Source organism: Mycteria americana, chromosome 9 (genome assembly GCF_035582795.1).
Source record: "Mycteria americana isolate JAX WOST 10 ecotype Jacksonville Zoo and Gardens chromosome 9, USCA_MyAme_1.0, whole genome shotgun sequence".
NCBI classification, from domain to species: domain Eukaryota; kingdom Metazoa; phylum Chordata; class Aves; order Ciconiiformes; family Ciconiidae; genus Mycteria; species Mycteria americana.
This window is the reverse complement of record NC_134373.1, coordinates 2,894,815-2,911,831: the sequence shown is the minus strand read 5'-3', so window position 1 is coordinate 2,911,831 and position 17,017 is coordinate 2,894,815. Positions and strand designations below refer to the sequence as shown.

General features: G+C 48.1%; 1 long non-coding RNA gene across 1 annotated transcript in view; it reads right to left on the bottom strand.

Annotated features, from left to right (window-relative positions):
* Window positions 1-7,173: 7,173 nt before the first annotated feature.
* LOC142414359 (uncharacterized) overlaps window positions 7,174-17,017 on the bottom strand; it is a 31,177-nt gene continuing 21,333 nt past the window's right edge. Inside the window, exons 2-3 of the long non-coding RNA XR_012777037.1 lie at window positions 14,194-14,390; window positions 7,174-10,836 (exon numbers count right to left, since the gene is read on the bottom strand). This is a non-coding gene — a long non-coding RNA (uncharacterized LOC142414359). The remainder of the gene's footprint in view (window positions 10,837-14,193; window positions 14,391-17,017) is intronic.

The following is a 17,017-nucleotide window of genomic DNA, read 5'->3' as shown; positions in this document are numbered from 1 at the left end:
GCAGAGTCAAATGCATCACATTTACACCGTGCAAGCAAAGGCACAATTAGCTTCAGCTTTTCTGCCAGCACAGAGAAGATTAAGCTGTAGATATTACACCTCCTGCAGCTCCAAGCGCGCACCGAAGCTTGCCCGGTGCTCGCCCCGTGCTGCCTCCCAGCTCAGCCCCGCGCGTCCCCAGGGACCTCCAACATCTCCCAGCCGACGCCGCGCTGGGGTGTTCTGGGGAGCACGTGGCAAAGAAACGTGCTGGAGAAAGGCCCGACCTGGTGGGCGGTTGGTGGTGCTTCTGTCCCCACCGAGACCTGGGCTGCCACCGCCTCAAAGTGCCACCCTGCAACAAGACCTCGAGAAGACACCAAGCAGACCACCCGGACCACCACCATGCTCACAACACTGCCGCGGGTTTAGGTGCCAGGGAAGGAGGAGAACAGAGGGAGGAGGCTCTTCACCATCCCACGGATGGAGAGGGTGAGACGCAAGGTGCCTTGTCCCCCTCCCTGACCCCCGCTCTCCCTGGATGAGGACAGACAGGTCCTCCTGTCAGTGAGCAAAGTGTTTTGGCATCTACTTAAATTCTGAGTGCTCGCTCAAGTCCGTGGACATTGGCAGAATTGAAGCACGACGAGTTCAGACGGCGACAGGATTAGGTTTAAAAATAAGCATGTACTAAAGCACTTGGCTAAATCGGGCTTTGAAAATCCTAGGGAAAAAAAAAATTAAAAAAAAAGGCACTCTAGCAGAACTCCAGAGTCACTTGGCCAAAAAAGCAAGCGGAGTGGTTTTTCTTTACTTACTGTGCCAGAACATAACATCAAGTAGTACAATCTCTTCCACAGCTCTACAAAAATACCAGCCAGCATCTGCAACCGCAAAGCTGCTGGCTGTCCAGGAGTCACAGGCAACCTCCCCTCTCCTGCATTTGCTGAGAGCAGAGCCCTCGCTGCCCTTTCCAGGTTCCTCCCTCCAGCTATCTTTTTATAGCAAGCACGTTCCTCACGCAGGAGAGACAGAGCCCGTTCCCTTTCCGTTATGAAAGCCAGATTTTGCTCAGCATTCAGGGATGAAATACTTGGGCGGTAAGCAAAACAACGCGGTCTCAAAAAAAACCCGCATGATAGGAAACCACCCCCCTGCGACCCGGCAAGCAGAGCTGGGGAGAAGCTGAGCACCCCAGATATGATCGGCAGAGGGTCGATGCTACCTGCTTGCCGTGATTAATTCCTATCTGCTGCCGTTAGACCGCTGTCACAGCCAGCCCAAGCAGGTGTCCCAAGAGATGGAATAGTCCAGCGACCAGAAACTCCTTGTAGATGCAGCTATGCAGGCAAGGCGATCCACCGCTCATCGAAAACGAGTTGATACGTAGGAAAGGGGGAAAGCAAAACTCTGCGGCTCTTCACCCTGCTACAGAGGCGTCTGTGGCAACGTGCCGGGGAGGGACCGGTCACCTTCACGGGGCAGCGGATTCGCCTCGCTGGGTTTTTCTCAGGGTCCTTCCACGACAAGCCTCTGCTATCCCCGCGGGGACCACGGGGGCCCTGCGCGAGGTCAAGGCTCCGCCGCGCTCAGCGCTGCAGATAAACACACCTAAGGGCGAGCTCTGACCCGCGGAGATAGGTACGGCAGGAGGGGCAGGCACAGGGTGCTGGGCAAAATCCAGCACTGAAAGCCAGATTATTATTTTAACTGCTTATCCAATTGTTTTGCATTTATATTTTGTTTAACTGCCTGAACTCCAGCAACGTATTATTTTTTTCTCCAAAAGCACAAGTTTTTATTAACTTGGGGGGGAGAGAAAAATCAGGAATTTCTCATGGTCCCCACAGCCTCTCCCTGTTGGCGCTGGGAATGCGGGCTGAAAGCATCCTCATTTTCTCTCAAGGCTTCCCTTTCCAACTGGGAGGCAGATGGAAGCTAACACCCAGCCCTGCCTACTCAACAGAGAAATGAGGAAAAAAAAGCAGCAAGTTGGCAGCTTTAAGTGCTAGAAAGATTTTTTGGGGGGGGGTGAGAGAGAAAGCCAGTAAGGCAAAGCGCATATATGCGTTGGGTGGGGGAGCATTTAAATAGCACAGCAAATATCAAAAAGGGACAAAGGGAAACATTTCTCCATTACACAAGAGAGGATTTGCGTGCAGCAAGAGCGAGGCGGGAGCGGCATCACCGAGCGGGTGTCCAAAAGCAGCAGCCTCGCGCGCAGGCGGGGAACAACGTGCCGGCCAGGAGTGCAAACACCCACATCGAGACGATAAAGCCAGGGAGAGCCCTGGAGGAAATCAGGCTGTGATCCGTGAAGTGTACGAAGGTAAAAACGAGCTTCCTGCAGTCCTGGGAGCCAGCGCCAGCGGGCTGCTGGATGAAAACGCAGCGCTCATTTCCGCCCTCTTCCAAGACAGCTAGTTCTCTGTCCTCTCCCGGTCACGTTCCTCGCTGCATGGGTTGGATGATGGATGGAGGGACAAGCCACCGGCCTAACAAAAGGAATAAATAGATGACTACATGAGGAGTCACCTCTGAAATCACAGGCAGAAAAGGAAACGAGCAGCGAATTTCCAGCAGGCAGCGACTGCGGTACTGCCCAGCTTCGCTTCCCCTACCAACAGAAAACAATCAAGTCATTTAGTGCCAAGCCATGCCTAAAGCCGCGTCAGCAGCCCCTGGCAGCCATCAGGAAAGCCACGGGGCTGGTCTCCTGTCCAGCTCCGTCCTCTCCAGTTTGGAAGGGACGCAAGATGAGGAACCCAAGGGGAAGACAGCAGGGAGAAGTACCCTTCCCGCCGCTGCGCTGCGGAAAGGTGCTACTCGTGCTTGCGGCAGCACAGGGAAAGGCACGTGTACTCGTAGGCAGCTCCAAGGAGACGGACGTCCTCCTCTGCGGAAGGACGGAGCGAGCCGGGGGTGCCCCAAGGAGCTGCCATAGCGCAGGAGGGCGGGAAGGCCAAGGCACGGAGGCGGTGCGGGGTAGGATGCTCAGCGTGCCCTGGGATGCCACGCTCGCAAACACATGGCGTTACCCTATTTTACAGCTAGGGAAACTGTGGCAGAAAGAAGTTAACCTCTTAAAACCGGGGAGCAAAGGAAGAGATGTGCAGGTAGAGGCTGCCAGGCGACCACAACCCATCCTGGGGCAAGGCTTCAGCTTCCCCTCGCCTAGCCTAAACCACCAAACCAAGCAATTAAAGAGAAATCACAGTGCTCCCTTTCTCCTCCATACCACTCACCCATTAGTTTAAAGGTTCATGAGATGATTTTTTTTTTTTTTTTTTTTTTTTGCAGGAAGCCTGGTTTCCATCTATGCCGTAACTCCAAAGCTGTATTTTCAACTTCTCCACCGCAACAATAAGGACCGAATTTAAGAGGAAGATTTTGGAGCACAAAAGCTGAGCTCCTTGGGATGTCACAGGCCTCCAACATCTGCGGTTTGAAGCACCACAGACTGAAAGGCTTGTGAAAACCCGCCGGTAGAGAGCTGTTTTCCAGGCAGACTGTCCAGCCCGGGGATGCTGCCATCAGCGTTCACCTCTTGACAAGTGATGGTGAACAGCACCGATCAGAGAGACAACACAAAGCACACAGCGCTTCACGTGGGTCTCGATCAACTGGACCACCCAGGATTTTAACCGTTCTTTGTCTTTTTCCCCCAAAGACGCAGCAGGAGAGAGGTTAACGCTCCTGTCCAGCCACCCAGCAGCATGCTTTCCATCAGTCCCAGCGGGAATCGCAGCCATCGTTCCCAGCGAGCTTCCCAACAGCCAAGCACCGGTACAGCACGCATCCCAGGGGCATCCGCCGAGGAAAGGGCTGGCAGAGCAATCAATTTACCATTTTCAAGGCGATGAGAGCTTTTAGGAGAAATCAATTGCTGGTGTAATTAGGAATATTACCCGCGTAGCTAACAATTATCAAAGATGGCTCTCTCCTTCACAGTTCATTTCCATCTTACCCTTCCACTAAAATAAGGTGTTACCTATGGATGTTATTTGCAGCTTCACAATCTACCGTCATAGGCATTATTGCCGTTTATTTGAGAGCGTGCCGGAGCGTGACCATGAGGAAGATAAAATAGGACCCTGAGCCAGAAATCCTGCCTGGAGCAGCCAAGGAGCCAGCAGTGAAGATTTTTCAGAGGCATTGATTTTTACATAAACACCATTCATAAACTTCTCCTCTCCGCACAGCACTGTCTCAAATTAGCAAGGTGACATTAACGTGTCGGGGGTAGGTCTTGACAGAAGCCACGCTACGGGAAGCTGGACTCTAACTTTGCATCGGCGGCAAGGGTTACAAGTGGCAAGCCGGGGACAGAGAGGGAAGAAAGGAGTTTGAATTAGGATGATGGGATCCCCCCCCTGCCTTCGCTTGCTTCCATGGGAAAGACTAGGTGTAAAACAACTGAATATTACGTGCCGGTAAGAAATAAAAAAATTCATTAAATCATAAATCTTTTGGAAAGGGGATCTACTGGGGAGATTATATTCGCTTTTCATGGACATATCAATTCAACGGTGGCATATCATATTGTTCTCTGCGGGGGAAAAAGACATATTGTTTTAAAGTATGATATTTAGAGCAGTCCTTTAGGAAGGAAAGCAAATATAATCTTGGCAAGGAAAACCGACTGCATGAGCACTGAGTAAGGGACATTAAAAGCAGGGCCCAAGTCCCAGCTGCCGAAAGCCAGCATAGCTTGACTGGAGTTGTTGGAGCTAAGCCCATGCATGGGAGCTGAGAATGAAGGTCACCCTCATTTAGCCACAACTCCTTGAAAATGTTATGTAAACGAACACAAAGGGTAATTTTTTTCCCGGGCCTGTTGTGAACAGTCACTGTTTGCCCGCTAGCAAACACTGACGGCAGGTGAGAAGACAAAGGCGTTACAGCTGCATTCAGTTTGATGTTCGTTGGTTGGGAACTATCTGGCCATCTCCTTCTGGATTGCTTCTGGCTCAGCCAGTGGAAATTGCCGAGCTCTCCTGGCTCTCCGTCCAGCCAGACACTCAGCATTTGGGTAGAAATGGATGGCCGGCTGCAAAACATGGGCTCACCAAAGCCCTCCTTTGGCTGCTGCCCAATCTAGACTCCCTACTTGCCTGGTCTCCATTCTCCAAGAGGCTCCAGTCCTGCTGTGGCACATGCCCAGAAGCGTCTGCGGCAGACTGACACCTATCTCCTGCGGCAAACTGACACCTATCTCCTGCCTCAATTGCAATCAGATCAAGGTCAATAAACACCTCCCTCCCCCAAGGGACCATATCAGACAGACATCTGAGGAGCACCCTGCACACAGCCAGCCACTGCATATGGACAAGGTCTCCTCACAATGGGATCTCCTCCACACGACGCTGGGGTGGGACTGGTCTCATGGCCCCTTTTCACAGCTACGGTCACACTCCACCTTCGGCTCCCCACCTCTCTCCTGACCCCACAAATCTTGTGTTCCTTTGAAATGGGAGTATCCCTCCCCCCTTTCTCCATCCATACCTTTAGTATGGTGGTCAGGGCAGCCCCATCACCCCATGGGTGATGTAGGTTCAAATCTCCTCCAGCTTGGCTTGGCTCCAGGCACGGAGGACACCGGGACGGGACTCCTGCCCACTGCGCATGTTCTCCAGACACTCAGCCCACGCTCAAGTCCCCGAAGAGCCTTGCTGTCTCTTTGGAGCACATCTTCCCTCATGAGAAGGCTGTGGATCACAGAAAAAAACCAAACACATGCAGACCTGAGCTCAGACCAAATTCAGGCAGCACCATAAGCACACTCCCATTCATCCCAAGCAGTGTTGTTCTGCTACGTGGCTGCTCTCGTAATAGCTACGGGAAGGCCTTCGGCACACATACAAGTTACCGTACACGACCACGTCCTTCCTTTGTGATAACTCGCCGAAGTAGCTTATTCCAGAGGAACAAGGCAAGAAGATAGCTTGAGTTTACTTCACTGAGAGGGTGGTCGTCCCTGGAACAGGCTCCCCAGGGAAGCCGCCACTGCGCCAAGCCTGTCAGAGTTCAAGGAGCGTCTGGACAACGCTCTTAGTCATATGGTTTAGTTTTAGGTAGTCCTGCGAGGAGCAGGGAGTTGGACTCGATGATCCTTATGGGTCCCTTCCAACTTGAGATATTTGACGATCCTATGCTTCTACTGCACAAAATAGCAGCGACTGTTGAGCAGCTCTTGCACCATAAACGCATCACTCATGCCAGTTTGACCGTGTCACGCTCTTAACCAGCTCAGGCACAGATAACTCAACTCGGCCTATCAGAAAAGGTGGGATTTGCTTATCCCCTGAACTGCGCGGGTCTCTCTGCACAAGTAAGAGAGCACACACATGCAAACTCCGGTGGGACTTGGACTCTCACTTTACTCCTTCCTTTTGCCAACCCAGCTATCTCACTAAACACTTTCCCATCCATCCCAACGAGGTGTGAAATTTGAAGCATCATCGCTCCCACCAACAAATGTGCGCACAGGACTATTCCTAGGTAATTAAATGACTAGATAAAATAAAAAGGCCTGATGTAACATTAACCACGAACAGTCAAAACAACAAAGTCAGCACACAGAAACCACAAAGACTCTCAATGCAACATTAAGTCAGTTTTACGTTATTTATGCGTTTGCCGTAAATGTATTCAACTACCTGCTCGAGATGAAAAACACTAATACGGCTGTATTTTTCTCCATACCTGGGCCAAGTTCCCAGTTGAGACAAGAAGTTTATACCAGCCAAACGCTTGGACAATTTTAGTTTCTGTAGAAACCCTTGTTGCTGGGGTCCTTAATACTGGCTTTAGGTGCAAGGCACATTGGCGGCAGCTCATGGCCCAATGCCGTAGGAAGCCAGAGAGGTCTTAGACTACTCAAATTATCCAATGCAAGCACAAGAAGGAGGCAGCCTGTGCTTTAGCTTCTGTCCAGGGCCCCCGGAAAGTTAATCCTATCCGATTACACTACTACTTTTTTTTTCCATAGAAGAAATAAACAGTCTTTTGTACTAAACATAAGGCTGCCTTCTTTTGAAGGAAGATTTATCATTCAGGATAAATTATGAGTTCATTCCATTTTTGTCCCAAGTCTTCAAAGCGGTGTTTTTACTTCATGATGCAATATCAGTTGGTTCTGCCTCTGTGCCAGGCAATCCCCAAAAGAGATCCCATTTTCCCTTAAAAAAAAAAACAAACAAAAAAAAAACATGAATGAAGATCATCTCATCAGTTGCTTAAAGCCTGCACACCGAATTCCACACACACATGTTAGAGCCATGCAAACACATACGTAAGGAGCCAGGACCGGCTTCCCTTCAGATCGCAAACACCAGGAATGGAATCGATGACGCTGTTCAATGAAGAGGAGTGACTAGCAGATGACAAAATCTGCTCTGAGTTGCCCCAGGAGAGGACCCAGCTCTGAAATAAGAAGGATGGCTCGGTTGCCTTCCCCACGCCAACAGGGACTCCGTTGTACTGAGCTGAAACCTTGAACTCATTACAATGTCACTCTGTCTTTGGATCTGATATCCTGTGGGGGAATCTTCTGGGAATGTATTTTGGTTCAGACTTGGGTCAAGGAGAGTTGACTTGACCTGAAAATAAATCCAGGCGATCTCAAGCTGAAGAGCTATTGACTACTGTTTGCGATACAATAAAGTGAGGAGATCAAACTCGACTGAAACCCAGGGTTAACATAAATCCAAGGAGAAAGGGGAACAAGAAAATTCATTCACCACCATGACAAAGGGGACATTTTTTGCATTGGCAGAATTCAGAGCAGGGACTGAACGCGCTTCTCAGGCAGCATTTTTAGTGCCCCGTATGGTAAGTGCGTGCTGTTTAGCTGCGCTGATATCTTCAACAGACTGGCAGTAAGATAAGAGGTACGCGACTGTATGTGTGTGTGGAAAAGGTTTTGTGGGCTTTCTTTTTTTTTTTTCCTTTTTAAACGTCACTAGATGGAGTTCCTCTGCTCGCACACAGGGCAGCTTTTGTGAGAGGTATTTTATATGGATCCCCAAGGAAAGATCTCAGCGGACGGGCTCTGAGCACTATTGTGTGCACGTGTGCCTAATAACTCTCAGCAACTTTCGGTTTACGGTCCAGGAGAAACGCTGGTTGTACTCGCTGCAGCTCCAAGATGAAATCCCGCTCCTGACTCATGCTAAGGGGAGTTGTGCCACTAACTTCACTGAAGCTAGCCTTTCTCCTCTTCCAGGAGCTTTTTTTTTTTTTTTTAAACATTTGTTGGATAAAGCAATTTTTCAACCAGCTGATACTTCCCAGGTCTGTACTGCAGGGAGCCTGAGAGATGCTCCCTACCCACGCCGCAATATATCCTCGGCAGAAAGTGGAAAATCCCCCCCGACTCTCCTCCTTTCCAGACCTCAGATCCAGAAGCAGTAGTTTGACTCACCAGCCCTTTGCCCAGACCTATAACACATACCCCACCCAAGACATTTTCCAGCTTCTCAACGTGGCTGGAGCTGCTGGTTGTCCAGCAAATGCTCAGGAGGATCCTCAATCCACCCAGCAGTCAAACCACAGCAATTTGGTAATTTTACCAAAGTTAACACTTTAAGAGTGCAAAGCTGTCCTGCAAGGATCCGACATGTACAACTCCAGAACAAGACATGGACAGTAACAAGATTTAGTGGTCCTTGAACATCACCTTTTATTGTGCCTGATGAGTGTCCTCAGAGCTATCCCCAGCTCGAGCTTGCACACATTTCCAACCTAGAAACAGCTGGCTCATCTCAGGATAAACGTTAAATGTAGTTTAATCCCTCTGCTGGCATTCATTATCCACCCCATTTTGCAATAAGGATCTGGTCAAATCCCTCTAGTCTTTCCGGTCCCTTTCCATCGTCCCCTTCTCTCAAGCATGCAAAGGGACAAGACGCCTTCTTCTGCACTTCGCCAGGGAAGACGCAGAGCAGCTCAGCTCATCGCAGCCCAGAGATGCACGGGGCTGTGCCCAGGAGCCCTGGCAACATGCACAGGGTGGGAGCTTCACCAAGGACACGTCAACCCAGACGAGACAAGACTGATCTCGATCCAGACAAGTCTGACCAGGGTAGCTGCTTACCACAGAGATTGGCTTCATCTCCTGTAAGACATCAGCGCCACATTCCCCATCTGAGTGCAACTATTTCTAAACACAGCCCGGGGAAAGCTACACATTTATTTTTTTTATTTCACTAAAACCCATTTTATTAACCGACTTGTGCTCTAATGTAGATGACCCCTTTGTTTATAGAATAAATTATGCTGCTTCTTCCCATCGCCCACTGTGATTGCACGACTCCTGGTCAGATTGTATAATGTTTGAACTAAAAATGTAGAAAGTCCACTAAACAAAGCTGCAATAGAAAGTTGAATAATAAGTCAAGACTCCAACCTTCTTAGGGAAAAAAAAAAAAAGTTAGGTTTTACAAAGTAACACACTGAGAGTGCCTGGGAATCTTTCAGATGAAGCAAAGTATTTTAAGAGGGACTCAATATTCAAACTCAGCATTTCACTTCTGCACCCTTTAAAACTGTCAGGAACTTCACCCCTGACGCAAGTGAAATCTTCGCAAATTGGGATTTCTTTTACCACCGTGTGAAAATTAACACTTTCAATTGCAATTAGCAGTACCACAGCCCTGCTCACGCTTTTGCTCCAAAAACAAGTCGCACATGAATATTCACAGCCAACCAATGCCATCTAACAGTAGCTTTCTAGTACAGACATTCCCAGCACTCTTCCAGATGAGGAATGAGAGCAGAGAGGCACGGACCAGTCTCCCTGCAGGGGTTTTACAGGTAGGTGCCCAGCCACTGGCCATCTCGGGGAGCTCAGGGACAATCTCTTCTCATCTAAGTGGGGATTGCTCTGCTGAGGACAGGTCTGGGGCTTACACGCTTGGAAGCACAAGTATTTTTTAATGGACGCATCTTGCCTTCACAAAAAATATCCATCACCACGGCAGCTCTGCTTCTCAACCCCTATCTTCCCCGAGACATATGTTTGCAGGGCCAACTTAACCCTCCTTTTTAACAGCCAGTTCCATCTACAACAGCAAAAGCATGAGGAAAACCAGTCCTGGAGGTTTTTTCCACCCATCAGCAGAGGTCACAGCAAGGAGGGGACCTGCACAGTCTTTTATCCGTTACCTGCCCCTTCTCTGCTCAGGTATCAAGTGCGCTGCAAAGCATCCGAGCCCTTCCAACACGGCATGACAGCTAGCGCCAATGAAACTAATTGGAAGAGGGGGAGAATTACTGATCTTAATATCATAAGTTTGATAGAGAGGGAGTTAAGCATTTCTTTTAATGCAATGAACAGTTTCCAAATTAAAGCTGCCATCGTTTCAACTCCATCTCTCTTGACCGGTGCAATTAAGCCTGAAGCAGAGGAAGCAGGACAAGAAATGCAAAGAAAGGAAGTCACTAAGGAGAGGGGGGTGGAAAAAACCCCAGTACTACCTCACAGATAGTCACATTTCAAAGCACACGAAGAAACCCCTAGTGAAGCAGTGAAAGCCAAGCATTCCCTCTTAAAAACATAAAAAGTTATGAGCTCAGTTACAAGCCTTCCCAGTGCACGCTGACATGCTACCAACCAGACTTGGACCAGAGACTCTGCCTAGAGCTTTAAAAACGCAAGTAAAATATCATCCCTTGGTGTTGTTTCACCCCCAAGCCAGTCTGAAGTCATCCACAGACTCTGATGGGTGGTGTTCCATGTGATTTACTGGAGAGCTAAGGAAGCCACCTCGCTCCACCCTTTGCAGGCAGGACAGCCCATCCTCTCCTCCTTCTGCAGGACCTTTCATTTCCAGCGTCTGTTCCATCACATTTCAGCTGCGCCAAGTCTGCGAGGCAGAAAAGAAAAAGAAAAGTAATTGTTTCCCAAGCATGATATTACTGGCACTTGTCACAGAGAAAAAGCAGATTCCCCGAGGCTCCTTTCCACTCTCCAAATAGCCAAAAAGCTGTTCTCCACCCGAATAGCTTTCGGATGAAAGGCCAGAAAGAAATTTGGAGCTGATTTCAAGTCTATCGGCATAAATTGGTGGGAGCCCTTGCCGACCTCAAGGAAGCCAGGGGAGCGGAAAGGAGAGAACCACTCTCCTCCGAGTTTAAAATATTAAAACTGGACGCCAGGAAGGTGAACAAGAAATAATGTCTGAAAGGAGAGGGTGGCTATTTAAGGGATGGAAAGAAAGATTATATTTAGAGTCATGGGATAAATTTAACATGTCTCATCTGAAACAAATTGAGAACCGATTAGACACTCGAAATGAAACAAACACCTAAGCTGTTTATTAACTCCTACTTATGGCATTAGAGGAAATTCAGTTTTAAAAGCAAGTTGCAGATAGCTCTGGAAAATGCCTTCTCACTTTGCAGATAATTTTACGAGGACAAATCAGGTACTAAAGTTCTCACCAGCAGCTGTTTTGCTTGGTTGTCTTAAAAACAAACAAACAAACAAACAAAAACCCCAATAACGCCTTGCATTGCCTAATGGAAACTTCAGGCTAGCCCTGGAAAATTCCCTGGCCCACCAATAGCGCTGGTGGGGAGCTTTCCAACAGGCAGGCTTTGGATAGGGAAATAAAAAAAAACCAAAGAAAAACCCCACCACTGAAGTTTTCATGTTGGGTTTCATGGAAATATTTCAGTTTTCCAGCAGGGGGAAAAAGAAAATAAAATAAAATCGAAGGAACGACATCTTAAAACTTTCAGGCAAGGTTAAGTCATCATTTGGTCTAGATCAACTGCTACTCCCCACCCTTTGTGGGTGAAGCTTTCTGCTGGAGCTCCGTTAACATGATTCATGCAATTCTCTCCCAGGAGAGACATTGCTTCATTGGCATCCCTCCTGTATCTTGAGAAACACAGTCGGGCCAGAGGAGAACGGAGGCAGCTGCTCCAAGTGGATTACTTTTTTCTTGCACGGGCCCATCGTGTTTCTTGCACAGAAACAGGAGGAGTTAATCATCATCGTGACACGAAAAAGAAAAGATGTATTTGTTTTTTAAGCCAGGCTGCAATGATGAGAGTTGAGATGCTGATGTCAACCACAGCAGTGTAATCGGCACACACCCACAACCGGCTCCAGAAGCAAGGGAGGGTTATTTATGAATTATTACATGAAGCCAGGAGACAGAGCTGCAAGCAGCAGGATAGCCACCAGGCCAGCTGCAATTTCTGCTGGTCGGTCTAAATCCTCTGGATCCCTGAATGAGCTATTAATGGCCAGATGGATGAAAGCAGGGTCAAAAGGCATTTCCAATAGGTCTGCAAGATCTTCACCAAGCAGTTAATTGTTCAAGGCAAGAGGCCCACACATCAAGGATGATTGCTCTTGCGAAACAGACATTACACATGCTTTTGGGGCTTTCCTGGTTTTTCAAGGCAGGCATTTTGTTTTATTCTTCAAGATCTGGGCATGAAGTATTTATTAGCACAGACAGGTGTTTGGTTAGCAGGGACAGCCAGCCATGGTGGGGCAAACATCTGGAGCCCATGACCAGTCACTTCAGAACAACTTCTTGTGCAAGCGAGGACACGCTGGGAGGTCATAAGCAAAACAAGAATGAATTTCACTCACTGGGACTCATAATTGGTCTCACAAGCACACACAGTATGTTTGCACAGAGCAAAAAGTACTGCTTACTGCATTTGTGCTGTAACTATCAATAACGCTTTGTGATTGCCCCGGAGTTCGGGGCAGGTCAACGTGCCACGAACAATTCCTTTGCTACAGAGATCAATGTTCTGCCATGACTGGTATTTACTTTATGCCGCGAGCGATACAACCACTACCAGTTTTGCATCAGCTAATATAAGCAGACGGGGGGAGTTCTGATGATATCTCAGCCCCTTGAGATTTGTTTTGTCAAAGGACCACCATGCCCTGCCTTACCTACAAGAATTTACTGGCATTCAGCAAGCGCACCTGGAAGAGCGGTTAGCTAGAAATCCCAACATCAAGCCAGAAATAAAGATTATTTCTCTTTGTTTACTTACTGAACAGCAATCTCTTGGCCTCCCCACTCAAGAAAAACATGCCCTTGTAAGATTTCCACCAGCATTTACATCCCCGTAACAAATCCACACAGATTAACACAGAACTTTAACAGGGGAACACAGCCAGATTAAGTGGCTACAAGTGTTTTCGAGGTCATCATGCTTAAAAGCTACGTAACACAGATGATAAGGAGCACTGGGAAAGCAAAGCAGCAGTTTAGAGAAATGGCTGAAGACAGCACAGCAGATCTGATGCGCTCATTCAAAGCCTCTGATGGTCAGTCTCCTGGGGAGCAGTTACACAGGGCTGCTGAGCTTCGAGACTCTTGCACTGTAAAGTCTCTTCAGGTGCCTGCCATTTTAGAAGTCAACAGAGCCCTCTTCCAGCAAATTTCATGCTGGGCTTCTCTTAAATAATGGAAAACAAAGCCATTTATTTACTCTCAAAAATTATCTGGGTTGACATAAGACTCCCTCAACCAGCAAGAAGCAACTGAGGCTTTTCATCCTTTGCAGACATTTGGTCATTGAGGCCTTCTCCAAGTTACACCTGAAACTTCACACTTGGGACGGTCACTTTTGACGTCCTTTAGGACCTGGTGCTAGCAGCTCAACATGAAACAGCCCATCAAGTACTTAACCAGAAAGAGGGTAAAACAACACTACTGAGAGTCAAAACATGGCTCTGCTGAAGATAATACGAGTTATGTTTGTCCAAGCCATCCAAGGTTAGACCTGGACAAACACACTCTTACCACCGACGGTAAAGCTCTATAGTTTTAAAATACAACTGATTATGTCCACAGAGAATTAAACACTTTGAGAAAAGGAATTGCTCACCCAGACTTGCATAGAAAAACCTGAGCTTTTCATTGCCTCGCGGCTGAGTCCCAGCAGCAGCAGTTGTACTTGGCAGAGACAGTCCTTTCCACAAAACCCCCTGCTTCTCAGAGGAGCAGCAGGACCATTAAGTCTTTCACCTGTACATCATCACCAGGATACATATTAGCACAAATTGGGGGATGTAAGCACTGATGCTAATTGCTGTGAGCAGGTTTGGCTCACACCTGCCTAGAGTTTTACTAGGTCAGGAGAGCAGCTAACGTCAGAGCACGAGCCACAACACAGCAAGGAGAGATTCCAGTGCGGACCCCAGGAAGAGGATCCAGGAAGCAAAATTACCATGTTTATAGCCTTTTCAGGAGCTTCAGTGGCACACACTTGCCACACAGGTTCGGGAAAATTTTAGACTTATCGTTTCCATCTTCCTTTTCTCCTTCCCGCAAATGATGCAAGGGTTTTCATGCGAGCCTGGTGCATGTCAGTGCCATCTGTCAGGACCCTCATTCCTGGGTATTTACAAATGGTTTATTGCACAGCTGAAAAACATGAGAAGAAATAAATTACAAAGCATCATGAGTGATCATGCACTCCCATGAGGCACTTAAGATACTTATAGGAATAATTTACAACTGCATTATAAAATCCCTTGTCCTTTAAAGTGATGCTGATGCTGCAGAAAAATATAAATCAATACTGCAGAGGGCTTTCAAAACGGCTGTTACTTCAGGTTTATAAGCGGGCTATGCTGTCCAAGTTAAACGTGGGGGTTGCATACCTACAAACCAGCTACATTCTTCCCTTCTGCAGGTTTTAGGCTGTCAAATCAAACGCAGAAATAGCTTCAAAAAGGGTTCAGAAGATGTAGGTGCACCCCAAGAACCTGAGAAATTGTGCCTGCTCTTACAGACACAAAGCCATCTGAACTACTGAGGAGCAGGAAAGCTTTAACACATGGAGAGTTACAGGTTTTTGGTGACACGGAGCTATTGGCAGCTGCCCAACTCATTATGCCCAGCCATCCTTTGAAGGCTATCATTTTGTGAAACAGAAATCAATACCCCACACACTGCTACAAGCTGAGCCGGGGGGTCGTGACACTACATGACCGGCAAAGTGAAGAAGGAAGGCATATGTCGGCAGCCCCAGGCGCAGCCAGTTCCCCCTCGGCGTGGGATAACGCGCAGGTAGGAAGCACGGCGTTGGTTGATCCTGCGATCTGGAGCAAAGGAAGGGAGCTCCTAACACAACGCCTCCGGGTTACTGCTGCAGATCTGGGTAGCGTCAGGGAGCCTGGACTGCGGTCTCTCCGGGCTAGCACCAAGGCAGGTGCTGCTGATGGGTATTTGCAATAGCCCTGCGCGGCCAAGCTGACAACATCAGCCCGGCGTCAGACCGCTGACTCTTACTAGCACTGCCTCCACTCAAAACCAGCAATAGCTTCATACAAGAGCACTCCTTTATCATGAGAATAGCATTACAAGTTGCAAGGGAAATGCACCTTTAAGTGAAGCATTTTACTATCGATCAACCCAAGGAATCTGTGTTAGCAATGGATGAAAAAAAAAAAAAAAAGCTATAACCACATCCGATGGGATCACTGTTGTCCAAGTCTTTGGATCTCTTTGTTGCCCTATCAAGACACTACACTGACCCACTGGGCTCGTACCGCTCAATGCCAGAAGCTGGCTCCAGCCACTATTCCTCACTGTCTAAGAAATTATCACAGGAGACTTCGTGCAATTAGGCCTCAAAAATGGGGATGTCAGTCCTCCAGGGGAACTAAGCCTGCCTCATGAAAGCTACTCCAGCCTTTGCTTTTGCTGCACAAGGTGTTTTTTTTACCCTGAGGATTTATATCAAAGCACGACACTAGTCAAGACGCGGCAAGCCACTGTAGTTTTTACCTCTTTGTAGCCTGTCAAGGTGAATGTCAGTGGAAAAAGATCTCAGAGGTGTCCGGGCACAGAGATGGCCATCTAAAGTTACATACCTCGGTACAAGAAAAATAAAAAATCCACCCCTATGTTTTTAGTAAAAGCAAACTTGGTCTCTCTCAGCAACAGGACTCCATTTAGAAATCAGCAACGGGAACGTAATGAGCTGCACAAAGCCAGCCATGTCACCCGTCGCCATTTCTCCCTGCAGACCAAAACCTCCTCCGGATCCACCGCCTTTTTACAACCTGGCTGAACACCGCCCATCCCAGGGACGCTGTACCTTTCAGTCTCCATTTGCATTTTCCTCTTAGCTGGCCTGGTGAAGGATTTTTTTTTTTAAGGCGATCTTTCTCAGGGTAGCTCTAGCGTCTTATGGGATTCAAGGTGCGCGCTGCAAACTGCTGATCCCACACACAAGAAATAACAGGGCGACGATGTACTGAATGTATGTTTTTCAGGAGCATACTTAAAAAACAGCTGTGTAAGCAAAGCAAGTAAGGAGAAGCCCAGCTCTGCAGCACGTGGGCTGCAGGTCAGCTCAAGAACCCAAGGTGGATGGTAGATAAGAGAAATTTAGGGCTCTGGATAGCACTCTTATTTTTCCTGCTCCTTCCATTCCTGACCGTCTCGGATCTGTGCAATCTCTCAGCTTGCAGAACAAACATGAGGCGTCCCCAAAATAAAAAGCCTGCAACGCTATGACTGCTTTAAAAAACCCCTGCTGAACCCAGGCTGCTGTATCTGGCACGTTCGACCTACCTGGATAGGAACTAGTGCCCCAGCGAGATGCGCTGTCTGAATCGAGAAGATGGTTCCATTTAAGCAGCCACGTCTTACTCGGCCCATGTTGAAATCCCAAGGCTGACAAGATTAGGGAGAGGAGATGCCAGTTCTCACTTCACCACTCCCCTCAGCATCTCCCTCTGAAAAGCCTAAGGCTTATAACTTGGCCAAAACATGTCTCTTGCGTTCACTCTGGTTATGAAAAGCAGCAACAAATTGAGAGATGGAGCAGAACGGAGATTTTCTAAAAGAAACAGCCTCATAAAGCTTTCAAAAGTTGCGGCTGACATACCCACTGGATAGATCCAAGCCATTTCTAAAAAAGCACCCAGAAGGCAAACAGTTCCATCTAGAGAAAAAACTACATGTTGCATTTTGGATGGGCTGGACTCCCACAGCATATATTTCACAGGCAATTTCTGCCTATGCAACAGCCATTCACC